Genomic DNA, 16,889 nt, shown 5'->3' with positions numbered 1-16,889 from the left:
TTGAGAATAAAACATGAAGGTAATTAGATCTCGTTATCTGTGTTAAAAATGCATTAATGCAATTGGATATATTAAAGCTTAGATTAAAAAAGAAGTTTTCAATATTAACAGTCACTAGACTAGAGCTAATCTCTAGCTTATCCAGGGATGAGCAAGACTTTTCTTTTCCCCAGTCTTGATTTGCTTTGCTTTGGTGCCATGGAGGTGTTAATTTTATTCCATCCAATTTTTAAATGTTAATTGTTAATGTCAAAATAAAAATTTTCCTCCTGGAGCTGGTTGTCATATAAAAAACTGTCATATTGAAAGAAACAGTATGAACTCTAAAAGCTTTAGTTAGCTAAACGAATATTGACTGCCTGGTACTATATATAAAGAAAAAGCCTTAATAAGGTCTCAAGTAATAATATGAAGACTATATCTCAGTTACCAATATTTTATCACATCTTAAAAATGTAAAGTTTAACTCTATTAAGATGGTTAGGCTGATGTGAAAGTATCTTTAACTTCCTGTTAGTTTACAAGATATATAATGACTGGAATAGAGGTAAATAAGCAGTTCTCTTCATTGTATGGAATTTGTGGTAATGATTGAAGTGCTAGAGCTTATGCTTTCTAAGGTATTTCCTATGTTATATGTTGAAGAACAAAAGGAAGCTACATCATTAAATGATTAAATCCAACAGTGGCATCAATGAAAAGGTCATTCATGCAACAATCATTTAAGAGCAATGTACAGAATATGTTCTATGTTAAGGGACAGGTCAAAAACAGATTAAGACAAACCATTTACTGTGTACCAAGGATTGTACTAAGCACTATAATGGACCACAGTATTGAATCTTCAAAAGAATCCCTTGGGGCAAGCATATTTTTATCATTCCCCTTTCAGGTATAAAACACTGAGGTTAGAAAAGTTTGAGTGACTTGCCTCTTAGTGTCACATGACTGGTAAATAAATAAACAAGATTTGGTTGAACCCAGGCATAATTGACCCTTCTTGTTCTCAACTACAATATACTGCATTCTAGAAACATGACCAGACACCAAAGCTATTAAGGGATGTTTATAGCTTTGAAATATAGTCTCCCATATAGGTGTTTAAATCTCTTTGCCCTGATTTATTTATTTTTATTGTTGCTATGTAGATATCAACTGTGGTAGGCAGAATAAGGGCTCCCTAAAGATGTCCTTGTCCTAGTTACCAGAACCTTATATGTTCCCTTATGTGGTCAAAAAGGAACTTTGCCAATTTGTGATTAAGGTAAGGGTCTTGAGAAGGGGAGATTACCCTGGATTATCCCTGTGAGTCCAGTGTAATCACAAGAATCCTTATAAGTGAAAGAAGGATACAAGAGAGTCAGAGTGATTGGATATGAGAAGAACTCAATCCATCCTGTGTGGATTTGAAAATGAAGGTAGAAAACTACAAGGAAAAGGTAAGGAAACGGATTCTCCCCTGGAGCCTGAAGAAAAAAAAACAAATACCATAGTTCTGCCATCAGTTCAGTTTTAGTCTGGTGGAAGCCATTTCAGACTTCTGATCTCCAGAACTATAAGAAAAAAAATAATATTGTTTTAAGTCACAAAGTTTCTGGTAATTTGTTAGAGTAGCAATAGGAACAAATATATAGACCAAAAGCAAAATCTTTACTAAAAAATCCTTCCTTCTTTCCTTCTTTCCTTTATTCCTTCTTCTCTCTTTTCTTCCATATTCCATAAAATATTTGGAAAGTTCAAGCAACATATACTCAGATGAAATTTATTTATTACTAACCTACCCCTTTGAGTAATATTAATAGCACCAACTATTGCATTGTCTAATTCTCCTCCACCTGTCTAATACTCCCACTATTAGTTTGCTTAAGGCAAGTGATGGATATATATATTTCACTTTCTAATACTGATTCTGATTGAATAAGTAGTGTCATTTCGGAAAGGTTTTAGAAAAATTTTCAGGCCATTTGAGGCTCAGCAGGAAATTCATGGTTCAAGCCAAATATTGTGGTCAATTATCAATGTAAAAGTATGCCTTGAGCCCAGGAGGAGGGAAGCAATGCAATGTCCAACCTGGAAAGGCTCTTTAGAGATGTTAATAAGTATTGATTAATTGGGAGCAGTTAGGGTTTATAAAGAAATTTGAATATATTGGGTAAATGGTGAAAGAGAAGAGGTATCCATAAAGAAGAGTCTTGCTTTATTTCAAATATTTTTTCTTGGAGATCACTTTGGAATGAAATTTCCTGATCCTCATGACTTGCTCAAGAATGTACCTGTCAGAGTGAACTGGAATAACAGCCTTTCAGAGACTCCCAATATTCTAAGAGACTGTGATCCATACACAGTAATAATTATTCGGGCCTAGAGAGATTTATATACAGACTATGCAAAACCATGAATTGTTTTTTTTTTTCATCATTACAGTGGACAAAAATACTATCAGCAACATTTATTAGGTAGACAACTATCCCAAACTTAAAAGTCAATGGCTAAAGAAAAGCTGAGGGTTAAGTGATATGATTATAAACTTTGGCTTATGTTTGTTGAGCCCTACTTATATATAAATTTAGAGATCTCCCTCCCTCATTCAAGAACAAGTTGCTTGAGAAAAATACTTGTTAGAATTATTTGTTAGATGTTCCAGTTTATTATTACAGCAATGACTCAAAACTAGTTAGAGGAGAGGATAAAAATAAGAACTTTTGCTTGGAGTTCTCCATACATATTGACTAAGAGCAATGTATTCTATCTTTGAGAGCTGGAAAGTTCATAGCTTCAGGGAATATAATGGTCTCAAATGCATTTTTAAGCAACAGATATTTCTCCTTAAATAGTGAACTGTTAAGTTTTCATTTTTATTTACATACAACAGATATATCCTTGGACCATTTTTATTTATGCTTTTTATTAACTGAGATTTAAAAAACATCTAAGCATAGGAAGAAAAATCTCTTCTTAATGTTTTCATCATTTTAATTGAGCACAGTTTTAATTATACACATTTGACAAGGGACACATTTACAGTTAAGGCTCCTTTACATCGGTTGTGACATTAACTTACTATGGCCAATTTGGCATTTAAATCATGCATTTATTTGTTACTGGATTTGTGCTACAGTTGAAATAGGCACAGTATAAAAAAATGTTAGTAGGTATAAAATAAGGTATCTTTGTCTATGCAGTTAAATTTATTAATTAGCAATGTATTCATGATGGGTTTATGACACAAAACTTGTCACCAATCAAATGAGTTGTTGTCAGTTTAAAAAGAAAAAAATAGTTTTGTGAGTATTAAAACATACAGAGATTCCTAATGTGTAATAATCATTTAAGACTCAATCTAAGTTGGATATAACAAACAGGGAAATGGAAAGAGAGCAACATTTTAGACTGATATACAGTGAATAGATTTGTATGAAAAATTAAGATTCTACTGAACCTACCTTAAAAAAATGTGGCATATGATAGAGATGTATCACTTGCTCTCATAAATCTGGCATTTAAACTGAACTAGTTATGAATACTGGTGACAGAAAGATTTAACTGTATGCCTCATCTCCCCACTAGTGACTACATAATTAGTCTTTCAGTTAATCTTCATTACCATTGTCATCTTCCACCTTGTCCTTTGAAAACAAGATTTAAATAGAAGGATATCTAGAAATTCATACTGAGAGATATGAGGGCTGTAAGCCATTTGTATGATAAAGGTGCTTAGAAGAGACAGCAAAAGTTATTTCATCTAATCTATAGATACACCAATGTTAAACTGATTAAAATTTCAGAGGAGATATCAGTTCATGGTAATGTTGATGAATAGTCCATAGACAGCAAAGGGTAAGATGAAATACAGACCAGGAGGAAACACTAAATTGTCTTTCACACTCCTTGTGCCTCTCTATTGTTCCTGCCTCCTGCTCTCGACCACATCAAGCCACTATTTCAATCTAACAGCACAGAGATGCTTCAGGATAAGAGTTTGTATGATAGGGACTAAAATCATGGATATACCTTTAGGATCTCCTCATGAATTCTCTAAGAGAGCAAGAGAGACTGATCAAAACTTATCCTTAGGAATGAAGTTGACCATCTTTGGGAGGGCATGTTCATTTAGGCACTATTGACTTGTAAATCATCGGAAGTGGTCCATTAATAGAAAAATAAAATTAATTACTAAACTATTTATTTAGCACCAACTAAGCACTAGGCAATTTGATCAAATGTTGCTTGAGTCTTCCCACAATCCTGTCATATAGATATCAACCTACTTTTTAAGACCAGGGAGTTGAAGTAAAGTAACTTGTTCATGGTATTTATAAGTTTGTGGTAGAATAGGAGTGTGAAACCATATTTTTAAGATTTCAAGCAAAAATTGTCAGATGGTTTTATTTGTAGCATATCTCAATTCAAAAAAATAGGTTATCCAAGGAGGGAGAAAGAGTACGGACAAAAATGAAACTGTGCAGACAAAAGCAAAAATAAAATGGAGTGGACAAATAGGTTTTATAAAAGAGATGTTGTATTTTATTAAGGTTAATTTTTCTAAACCTGCAGTTATACTGATAATAACCATTTTATTCATTAAAAAATCTCTTTGAATGCTCATTGTCCAGAAAACAATATTTTTGTACAGACAAGTTATATTGGATCTAGCTCTTGTTTAACTGAAGCTATTTATAAAGTACTATAGCTTCATCCAGTTTTTTCACTTTCATAGACAGATAGCTCTTTTTAGTAGGTCCTCTGGGATGCTGCTGCCTTCGTTATTTGTTTGCAAGAGCACATAAACAGACGCTTCATTGACATTCAACAAGAGGGAATCTTCCCAGTGAAATTTAGAGAATTCACCTTCCTGTCAATAACAGATTTCAAAAAGTTTGTTTCCAATATTCCTACATAGACTGAGCAACTTATTATTCAATTCTTTCTTTCAGGACCTAGTGTCTAAATCAAGCAAGAACACCTTGTATTGTCACCAAGTGATAAATTTATTTGTGAAAGAAAGAATTGCTCTTTTGTTTTTCATTTAGGAATAAATAAATGCATTTTTCTTCCAAGACATGAATTAATTAGTGTTTTTTGGTACCTGACATCTACAACATGAAAAGAATGTAAATCCAGAACTATCAATACAATTAACATTGGAAACAGGAGAGTTGGAAAAGAGAAAATAGTCTTGACAATAAATTAATAAACTTTAAGTCCATTATAAACTAATACATTACATTGCAGATTAAAAGGAAAAGAAAAATCTTTTGATTCCAGATTGGGTACTTTCTAGATAGGCTGTACTATCTTCTGTTATCTTCCTTTCACGGTAAGCTGTTACAAAGGAAGTGGTTTGTTAATTTCTGTTTTTAAATGTTTTATTTATTTTAATTAAAACAACTTTTTGATTAAAATAAATAATTAAAAGTACAGTTGCCTCCATTTCCACCCTACCATGCACCCCCACCCCACCCATCTCCACTTCCTACCCTCGAACCTACTGCCTGTGGCTTTGGCCATGTGTCCTTTATACATGTTCCTTGATGGCCCTTCCCTTGTTATCTCCCTTCTTCTTCCTTTGTGGTAACTATCAGTTTGTTCTTTATTTCATTGTCTTTGGTTGTATTTTTCTTGCTTGTTGGTTTTGTTGATTAGGTTGTACTTATAAGTGATATCATATGGTATTTTTCTTTCACCACCTGGCTTATTTCACTTAGCACAATGCTTTCCAGTTCCATCCATGCTGTCCCAAAGGGTAGGGGCCCCTTATTTCTTTCTGCCTTGTAATATTCCATTGTGTAAATGTACCACAGTTTTTTGATCCACTTGTTCACTGATGGGCTCTTAGTTTGCTTCCAACACTTGTCTATTGTAAATTGCGCTGCTATGAACTTTGGATTGCATAGGTTCTTTTGAATTGGTGTTTCAGGATCCTCAGGGTATAATCCCAACAGTGGTACTGCTGAGTCAAGAGGCAGTGCCAACACAACAAATTTGTGACATTTTGGGTGCCCAATCTGGAAGAAACTGATGTTTTTGGTTATAGATGCCGGTTCTTTGAATGGTAGTAAAATTCCTCCTAATCAGGTTAGAAAATTAATTAAGATCATTATGACTCAAAAATAGAAAGCTTTGACATCTGTTTTAGAGATGCATAGTACTGAAATGAAACAGTAACTCAAAATCATAATAGTCTTGTCTTTTTAAATATATTTTATTGATTATATAAATCAATAAATTTTTACATTTATTTAATTTACTATTACATTTTTCCCATTGTTCCCCTTAATTCCCCTCTGCCCTGTACCCTTCTCCCACCATCATTCCCCCACCTTAGTTCATGTCCATGGATTGTGCATATAAGTTCTTTGGCTTTTCCCTTTCCCATGCTATTCTTAACCTCCCCATGTCTATTTTGTACCTACCATTTATGCTACTTATTCCCTGTACCTTTTCCCCTATTCCCTCTTTCCCCATGGGTAACCCTCCATATGATCTCCATTTCTCTAAATCTGTTCCTGATCTAGTTGTTTGCTTAGTGAGTTTTTGTTTTTATGTTTTTAGATTTGGTTGTTGATAGTTGTGAGTTTGTTGTCATTTCACTGTTTGTATTTTTTAATCTTATTCTTTTTCTTAGATAAGTCCCTTTAATATTTCATATAATAAGGGCTTGGTGATAATGAACTCCTTTAACTTGAGCTTGTCTGGGAAGTACTTTATCTGTCCTTTCATTTTAAATGATAGCTTTGCTGGATACAGTAATCTTGGATGTAGGCCCTTGCCTTTCATGACTTCAAATACTTCTTTCCAGCTCCTTCTTACCTGCAAGGTTTCTTTTGAGAAATCATCTGACAGTCTTGTGGGGACTCCTTTGTAAGTGACTGTCTCCTTTTCTCTTGCTGTTTTTAAGATCTCTCCTTATCTTTAATATTGACTAATGTAATTATGATGTACCTTGGTGAGTTCCTCCTTGGGTCCAAATTCTTTGGGACTCTCTGAGCTTCCTGGACTTCCTGGAAGTCTTTTTCCTTTGCCAGATTAGGGAAGTTCTCCTTTATTATGTTTTCAAATAAGTTTTCAATATCTTGCTTTTCCTCTTCTCCTTCTGGCACCCCTATGATTTGGATGTTGGAACATTTAAAGTTGTTTGGGAGGTTCCTAAGCTGATGTGGACCCCGGGTCCTGGGGTCTGTGTCATTATGGATGAAAGGAGACATTCACATGGATTACTGAATCCAGTGGAGGAAAAGGGACAGCATGACTTTTCCTCAAGGGGAGCAAAAGCCTCAGCCCTTGATCCAATGACCTTTTATTGTCTTACTGGGCACATTACAAGAAGGTCCTCATTAACTATGCACAGGCTCACTTTAGGTGGTTACCTTTTACAGAAAACAAAGGAGCCAATGCTGCTAATCATATCACAGAAGAGGGATATTTGCAAATGAAAAGGCAAAAGTAGTTGAACTGGTTACTCTCATCCTTGGAAGGTTTAGCATGTTTTTTAGGAAGTTGCTTTGCAGTAAATGTCCTCAATTCAGGTTGAGGGAATTTTAGCAAAAAGCAAGACTCATAGCAGCCTAGGCACATTGCAGGCCTGATTCTCCACAGGAGAACCTATCCGTTGGTGTGGGTCTGGTGTATCTCTGGGTGGGAGCTGGGCCCATGCCACGCAGAACAGTCTACTATACTAAGCCTTTCCTCCTTTTTTTGAATTCTTGTTTCTTCATTCTGTTCTGGTTGAATGTTTATTTCTTCCTTCTGCTTCAATCCATTGATTTGAGTACAGGTTTCCTTCATTTCACTGTTGGTTTCTTGTACATTTTCTTTTATTTCACTTTGCATAGCCTTCACTTTTTCCTCTATTTTGCAACCATACTAACCATTTCTGTGAACATCCTGATTACCAGTGTTTTAAATTCAGCATCTGGTAGGCTGGCTATCTCTTCATTGCTTAGTTGTGTTTTATTTGAGCTTTATCTGTTCTCTCATTTGGGCCATATTATTTTTTTCTTGGTGCACATGTTATGTAGTAAGGGGTGGAGCCTTAGGTATTCACCAGGGCGTGTGGCACTGTATCTGTAGGAGGGGTCCAAGAAGGAACAATACTGCCTGCTTGGCTCTCCACAGGCTTCAGTCACTCCCTCTGCTACCCACAAGAAAATCGGACTCTTCTGGTGCTGATTCATGGGTGGGTGGGTTTGTGGATGTTCTAGGACCCTGTGGGTCTCTCCAATGAACTCTCCAGTGAGGCTTGGAACTTCTTCTGCTGCCATCACCCCCACCAGTTTTTTCAGTTAGAGGTTTGGAGGCTTTATTTCCCCATACTAGGTCCCTGGGTTGCGTAGTCTGTCTCTGTCCCTGATTGTTCCTCCTAGTTATCTGCACACAAATATGTAACTACCCGCTCTGCCTACTCCGCCAGCCACTGCTTTGTCCCCCAGGTCCTCCTGCCATCATCTTGCTGCAAGCCCTCTCCACCCTGGCTGCTTGTCTCTGCCCCTCCTACCAATCTGGATGAATGTTTCTTCTTTAACTCCTTGGTTGTCAGACTTTCATACAGTTTGATTTTCTGGCAGTTCTGGTTATTTTTTGTTTTTAAATTTGTCATTGTCCTTTATTTGGTTGTGCGAGGAGGCAAAGTGTATCTACCTATGCCTCCATGTTGGCCGGAATTCCTTATCTTTCCAAAAGTCAGATTCAGGGAAGCATTAGGCCATTTCTTAAAATAGTGTTAACTCAAAATTGGTATTACTTTGGACTACCATTTGAGTACATAATTTGGTAAAATTGGTTCAGTTCAGGGAGAATAAATATGGATGCTTTATCATTCTCTCACCTTCAGAAAGACACTATTTTGGCTTTCACTGATTCCAGAATAGGCTAGAAACTCATTCCAGAAACTCATTCTGATTAGTGTTTACATCTTCCCTGGAATCACATTCATAAGTGTATTTTATTATGTTGTCAAATTTTCTTAGAAGGTATTTAAGGAAATTCAAAATAAAATTTTTTGAAGATATAGTGTTCTATATATGTGTCTCAAGAATGGACCTTATCTCTACCGGAGAAATGTAAATTCCTCTTTTCTCATAAGGGCCCATAACTGTGCTTTTCATTTTGACTTCACTGCTGGAAACTGCAAATCTAAATTTTTTTAAAGATTTTATTTATTTATTTTTAGAGAGGGAAGAGAGGGAGATAGAGAGAGAGAGAAAAACATCAATGTGCGGTTGCTGGGGGTCGCGTGTACCCTGACTGGGAATCGAACCTGCGACACTTTGGTTCTCAGCCCACGCTCAATTCACGGACCTATGCCGGCCGGGGCTGCAAATCTAAATTTTAAGCAAGAGTACCATGCTAGATCTGCAGACCTTTATCATCAACATAGTTTTATAATCTTTCTCTTGGTTCTAATTTTCTATTTTCTTTTACTTTTTATTAAATGTTTTTTCCTAGAATTTTCATTCAAATCCTCTGCAGGAAAATCTCATTTATTATTTTTCTTTTACTCTTTATTAAATGTTTTTTTCCTATTTTTTTCAAATTCTCTGTAGTGTTATAAATAAATAAAATTTAACAGTGCACTGGGACTATATATTAATTGAACAGAATAGATACTTTCCAATAATGTATACTGTTTTTTTAATGAAGATGTTCCCACTGAAAAAGGAAGACCATCAGTTTGAAGTAAATTTCCACATATTTGAAGGCTAGAAATCTAAATCTCATACAATACCATAAACATAAACAAGTGTCACTAGCATATGCTCATGATATAGTCTTTCATGTAAGTCAGCCTGGCAAGTGCTTGTCTAGCTGCCTGCTGTGCAGCCCGGCACAAAGGAACAGACAACAGTGACATGCACAGTAACTATGCTATTCACTCAGCTTTTATTGAATGCAGGTTCATTCAAAGTAGGACATCAACATACATTAATATCCTACTCACACCTTAACAATCTATAAGAAATATAACACACACACAGAGCAATCAATGGGGGAGTAATAAAGCTGAGTCCTAGAGTCTCAGTCTGCAGGTTTGGGAGACAGCATGGGAGGCTAGGGAGTTGTCAGCACCTTGCAAGGAAGGATCTCTGGAGCCAGGTGAGCAGCAGGGCAGGGCCTCTGGCAGCTGATGCCAAGGGAGATCAGTGTGGCATGGAGCAGCACTCTGGTGTGTGGAACTCGGCTGTCTAGCAGTGGTCTGGAGCCCACCTCAGTCATACCTTCAAAGTGGTCTACTCTACCCTTAGGAGTCTTTTTGATAAATGTTTGGCACCCCTGATGACTAGTGAGGAATTTGCCCAGAAGCCCATCTGTGGGTGGTCCCACGCTGTAGACACAGCTGTTCTGATCACATGTGCAGATATCTAGGGTGTGTCTCCTTGCCAGATGTGTCTAGCTGGACTTAAGTAGTTTCCCTTTTGAACCAAAGTATCATGGCTGACTGGCAGCTGTCTTGGTTGACCTGAGTGACTCCACTTTGACTTATATACTTGAAGCTATCTTGACTGGACTAATGCCATTTTATTGTCTCTGCTCTCTACAACAATGAGGTAAGAATTTGAGATTTTGATCCTTTACAGCTAAGTACATTTGTACATATGAATTTAGTCCTATTCAGAATGAGCTGTCCCAAATTTCCATATAGTTCAGCTCTTAAGCCTTATGCTTTCATGCTTCAGTTCCTTAAAAATTACCTACAACTCTTGCTGTGAAAAATAAGCCAATTTTACTGTCATTTCTGTTCAAAACAGCAAATTACTTGTATTTGATAGTAGAATTTAGGTGGTAAAAAGATATGTAGAAGTCCAAGTGAGTAGCTTTCTATTTTGGTGAAGGAGAAAGAAAAACCTTGAGACTGTTCAGTTTTAAAAGTATGCAAGGGTATAGACTTAAGAACATTAAGATTTTTTAATTTGAGGATTAGTTTACTAAGTTTAAGAAAGTCATACCAAACTTATGAATGTTTTTGTGAGCATTTATTTAAATACATGCTTATAAAACTTGAAACATTGACTTATGTATCCTTTCAAATTCTAACTGTAGAGGCTACTACAGTTAGCCTCTACACAAGAAATTTGCTACTAAAAACATGTACCATTTCATTTAAATCTAAAATGTTTTTTGTTTGTTTTTTTTGTCAGTGGGCCGCTTTTTTCCCCCATTCAGAAAAGGAAAGTATTCTCTCAGTTTTTTTTTCCAACGTTCTTCTAACATAACAATCATCTAAGACAAAACTATTAGATGGTAACTGATAATAATTAACTTGTATCCTGGAGAACTAGTCAGTGGCAATCAGTATCTCACTTTCATAAACTAAAGTTATATTCCTATTAATTCTTGCAAGTGTTGAAAATTTAATATCATGAATTCTTGTACCTGTGTGACCCATTTCCAAACACCACCAATGATGCATCTGTAATCTCTACTTTGCATACATTTATGTATATATAGATAAGAATTGTTGTTAAATCTTTCCTATTTGTGTTTTAAAGTAAAATTGTTTATTTTATGAGGAATGGTCAAAATTAAAGAGATGTAGACTAGAAAATTATTTGCCAGAGGTTAGGGAAGACAGGAAGGGTGTGATTATGAAGGAGCACCATTAGGAATTCCACTGTGATGAGGAAATGATTCTGCATTTTGTTTGCAGGGTTGGTTATAAGATATGTACACATGGTAACATATCATAGAGCTATATATAAAACATACAAAATTGAGTAAATTCAAAAATGGGTGAAATCTGAGTAAGATCTATAGTCTATTTAATTGAATTTTGCCAATCAATTTCTGGTTTTGATAGTGCACTCTGGTTATGTAAGTTCTCACCATTGGGCATACTAGCTGATGGGTACCTAGGACATCTTTATACTTAGTTTGCAACTTCATGTGAGTCTAAATTATTTTAAAATAAATATTGATTTTTTTTAAAAAGTAATCAAATTAGCTGAAAGTAGAGCAAGCTTTAATGATTTTTCTTTTCAATAAACAGACACCTAATATATAACAAGAACAGAAACTTAAATATCAAAAAGAAATTAATACATAGAGAAATCATACTTAAGTATTTTTGAAATTGATTTTCTACATTTCAATTTTATATGATGTAATTAAATAAAAGTTTATATTTAGCATTCTGCTATAATGTTGTGATAGAAAATAGCATTTCCCATTCACTAATCTCTTGATGGAGATGTGTGAGGCCACTTCAGATCTGTTGTCATTGTTCCTAAAGAAAGTGAAAGAATACCCATGAACTCTGTCCTTCACTTTCTCAAAAGGCTGTCTGGCTACTTCCATACCACTTTAGTGTATAATGACAAAATTTGTGGAGAATAATTCCTATCAGAATTCAACAGTGCCTTCTCTGCATACTTGATGTAAATAAATAGGTAATATTTACTGAATGATCTATATGCTAACATGAATGTTGCTAAAAGCTTTGTAAATTGCCTCATTTAATATGGATTCTTCCTCAATGAGGTAGCTCATCATCAATTCAGTTTTATAAGATTGGCCTAAATATGCCAGAGGGGTTCTTTCTAAACCTGGTACTGCTGGATATTGACTGAAAATTATAAATATTTATCATTGATTTCTATCTATTAAAATGTAGACTTCAATTTTTTAGGTCCAGATTGTATATTCTAAAAGTTTCATCTTCTTAGGCTAGCTACAGTACTGCAATTTTTAAAGGTTCTGTAGATTTAGCACTAAATTCAACTCTCCAATTCTTTCCAGCTATCAATAAACAGAATACATCAGTGCAATTTGTAGCTTAATCTTCCAGAATGAAGTACAATTGGCAACATCAGCAGCCAGAGGAGAGGCAGCCTCATCTACTAGTTAAAATTTCTTTTTTCTCATTAAGAGCCCAATGGAATTTGCACAATTGCCCCAATTTGTAAAATACAGTTTATTAATCTAGGCTCCAGGTGAATAATGATATCCCAATTCAGCATTGCATAATTAAGGCAGGGTTTAAAATACAAAGAAACAAAGTAAACATTCTTCTCAAACTTCAAATATAGAAATTATTACAATTTGAAGATGATAATTAAAATGTTGATGATAATGATACAACAAGGATCAATTTACTTTTGGCGAGAAATTTATTGGTTCACCTATAGATCCTATATGAAGTGGGTTTTTGTGGTTTATTTGAAAGCACAACACAAAACATATGGCAACTAATTAAATCATGCTGTTTCATATTATTGCTTAACATCAACTCATCTTTTCAAAAGTTAAATTTTCATAAGCTTGGCTCTTCAAAGTTCCCTGAGAGCAAGAACTGTGTGATTTACATACCCACAGTAAGCTCTTAGCACATAGGAGACCCTGTAAGTATGTGATGGATTGATGTTTGGAGAAAAGAAATGTAACTGATTAAAAAAACCCACTGTAATACATCAAAACCATTCAAATAAAACTGAATCATTGTATCCCTTCATATTGCCACTGATAAGAAAATTCTTTATTCACATTTCTATCGTTATATGTTTCTTTATGGTATACTGTGTTTACAGGATGTATTGTATATATCATTATAAAGCTATATGTGTAAACACATTCATATGAATTCAATTTATTCTTACAATATTCAAAATTTTAACAAAGTAATTATGATTAAAAATTGAAGTAGCAGCCAAGGTAAAACAATAAATAATGTTTGGGTCAATCTGTTTTCAATAAGCAAATCTGGCTGTTATATACCTATTTTTAAGAGGAGTTGTGGGGAATTTTCAAATTTCTAGTTCTTTAACCTAATTTGTATAAAATTAGCATGAAGGGGAGAAGGATGTAGAAAAAAATTGTCATGCAAAATATGTTCAACTTGGGTTGAAGTTTATAAATAGACTTGTGGTTTTATCATCTTATTCTGAGCACCATTAAAAACAGTGCTGCTACCCTATTTCCCCCACCTCAATTGTTAAGAAAATATAAGCACATACAGAAATGTATGTGGAAGAAGAGTACTTATAATCCCAATATCCTGAGATGATTGCTATTAATGTGTTGGCATATACCTAACACCCCCAACTTAAAACAATCTACATGTCCACTAATTGCTGAATGAACAGACAAATGGTGGTATATCTATATAATGTAATACTGCTTCATAATATTAAAAAAACCCAAATTTTAAATCATGGATAAACTATAAAAACATTATTATGCAAAGTAAAAGAAGCCATAATGAAAGACCACATATTGCATGGTCCTATTTACATATATAAATCCTTTCATAAAAATCCCACTAAAGTTAAAAAACACAGGGTCTGGCACTAATAATACCCCTTTTTCTTACAAAATCTTTTATTACAAAATCATAAGCATGCAATTCTATAACATAACAATACTACACTCAAGCACACCATATGAATTTTAGGTGAAATGTTCAAATTAAAACTATAAATTATTATACACCTATTACTACCATACCAACCACACTCAAGCAGGCCTTACTACTGCCAGACCTGTGTATGTTGGCATAAAACTTTCCCAACTCTTTCTGATGTATATAATAAGAGGGGTCATGATCTATATGCTGGCTAAAATTTTTTAATCAGGACATATATAGTGGACATTTTCTATTTGGAGCACAAGGATCATGCTGTTTTTGGTCAAAAATTGCTGAACACTCAGCATGGTGTGGGCAGGTGCATTAATAAATAACCCATCATGAAGTGGGAAAACAGGATGAAAGAATGTTCAAGAAACATTCACTGAAGCCAAATGCAACCTCTCACAACACCAGCTAGTACACTGATACAAATGGGTTCCTAGAACACTCACCTAGTGGGGGAGGCCTGTATTACAAGAGGCCCACTCTGCAAAAGATTATTCTATTTTTTGGGCTCCCCCCTGATATATGTGCATATATACATATCTTTATATATTGGCATGCTTTTTTTTGTATAAATTGAATTCCTATAAGTAGAAATTTTGAGTTACAGTATGAAAATTATATATATAATTTATATATGCACATGTAATTTCAGTTGGCCCTTGAACAATACAGTTTGTACGCATCCGCTTATACATGGATTTTTGTTTTCAAATATACAGTTGGCTCTCTGTATTGGCTGTTTTGCACCCATGGATCTAAACAACTGCAGGTTGAAAACAGTATTTTTGATCCCAAATTGAAAATTCATGAATGTGGAGTGTCAAATATATGCACTATTCTAGGCCACTTTATACAAGAGACTTGAGCATTTGTGGACTGGGGCCTATGTGGAAAAGTCCTAGAAGCAATCAATCCACCACAGATACTGAGAAACACAGTAATTAACTTTTGGTGGAGTCAAAAGTTATACATAAATTTTTGACTACACAGGGGTCAGAGTCCCTAACCCCAGCATTTTCAAGGGTTAACTGTATATGTATATATCATCTGTATCTATACCAATTTTTCTATTAACAGATTGTGCTCAGAAACATTGTGCCAATTTATACTTAATCTTTAAGTAGTGAGAATATCTATTTATTCTCACCGTTAGCAGGAAGTGGGTATTACCAACCTTACTAAACCAACCCAATTTTTTAAAGAAAAATGTTTTACTTTAATTTATAGTGTCTGCATGGAGAGATAAACATCCTCTTATGTGCTATATGTTCATCTGTATTCCTTTTGTTCCTTTTTTTTGAATTGCTTGTTTATGTTGCTTATTTTTTTAATTGAGTTTTTTGTTTTCAATTTCTTAGTTAGATTTATTTACTTATTATTAATATCTTGCCTTGTACATGTTTTACAAATATTTGTTATACATTTTTCTTTGATTTAAATATTTTTGTCTGTCATATAAAAATTATACTTTTAAGTAATTAACAGATTTTCTTTACTGCTTTTTGTTTTTGTTGAACTGCTCATGAAGTCCTCCCCTCCCGAGGATTAAAAATATTCACCTAAAAATTTTTCAGTATGTCTTCACTTTTAATTTTATTCTGAAATAAAATTAAATATATTTGTCACTAACCTAGGTTGAAGTTAGCATATACAGCCTACTCTGGAGTAACAGACAAGGATTTCAGCTAATTTTGAAAAATCAAATTATTAAAAATTTTTGGCACATTTTTTAGTTTTGACAGACAATTTTGCAGACCTTAGTTATTACATGTCATTATAATCAATTAAAAATTAGGACAAGAACTATTTATTAGTTGAGGGACAAAGTAAGAACCTTGTCCCCACAGATATAGATTGACACTTTACAGTGTGTGTTATCTGAGGGGAGAGATGTAATGCTCATTTTTTTGTTTGTTACTTCCTATGAAATTCTATTTCATCATTGAATTAGAGTAAATTTTTTTTTCATTTACCACTCCTTGGGTAGGCCATTTTAAGTTAAATGGACACTTAGAAATCCCAATGAAGTATGACAGATATCATAAAACTATAAAGATAAAATAAATAGTTAGAATTGCAGTGCTTAAATATAGCACTTTGAACATGCGCTGGTTGCCATGATTTTAAAAGTATCATAAAATATATATGTGTGTTTAAAGTTAAATTTTTTATATGTACCAAAATTTATTGAACAGTGCACTTGTGTTATACATGTATATTTGTATATTTTTGTAGTTTTTGATTAAAGAACACTTTATTATGTTGATAGCTAAATTGAGTGTTTTATAAACACTCAATTATTTCTTTAGGGTAAATTCTATATTGGACAGTTTCTCTATTTTTTTTTCTTGTTTTTTAAATTTTTTAATTATTTATTTTTTAATTTTTATTAATTGTTGTTCAAGTACAGTTTTCTGACTTTTACTCCCATCCCTGCCAACCCGCCCAGCCCTCCCCACCTCCCTCCTATTTCCACCCCACCCTATTTTTTGTCCATGTGTCCTTTATACTTGTTCCTGTAAATCCTTAAGAAAAACATTTAAGA

This window comes from Phyllostomus discolor, chromosome 3, assembly GCF_004126475.2.
Source record: "Phyllostomus discolor isolate MPI-MPIP mPhyDis1 chromosome 3, mPhyDis1.pri.v3, whole genome shotgun sequence".
Classification (NCBI taxonomy): domain Eukaryota; kingdom Metazoa; phylum Chordata; class Mammalia; order Chiroptera; family Phyllostomidae; genus Phyllostomus; species Phyllostomus discolor.
Note: the sequence above shows the minus strand (reverse complement) of the source record.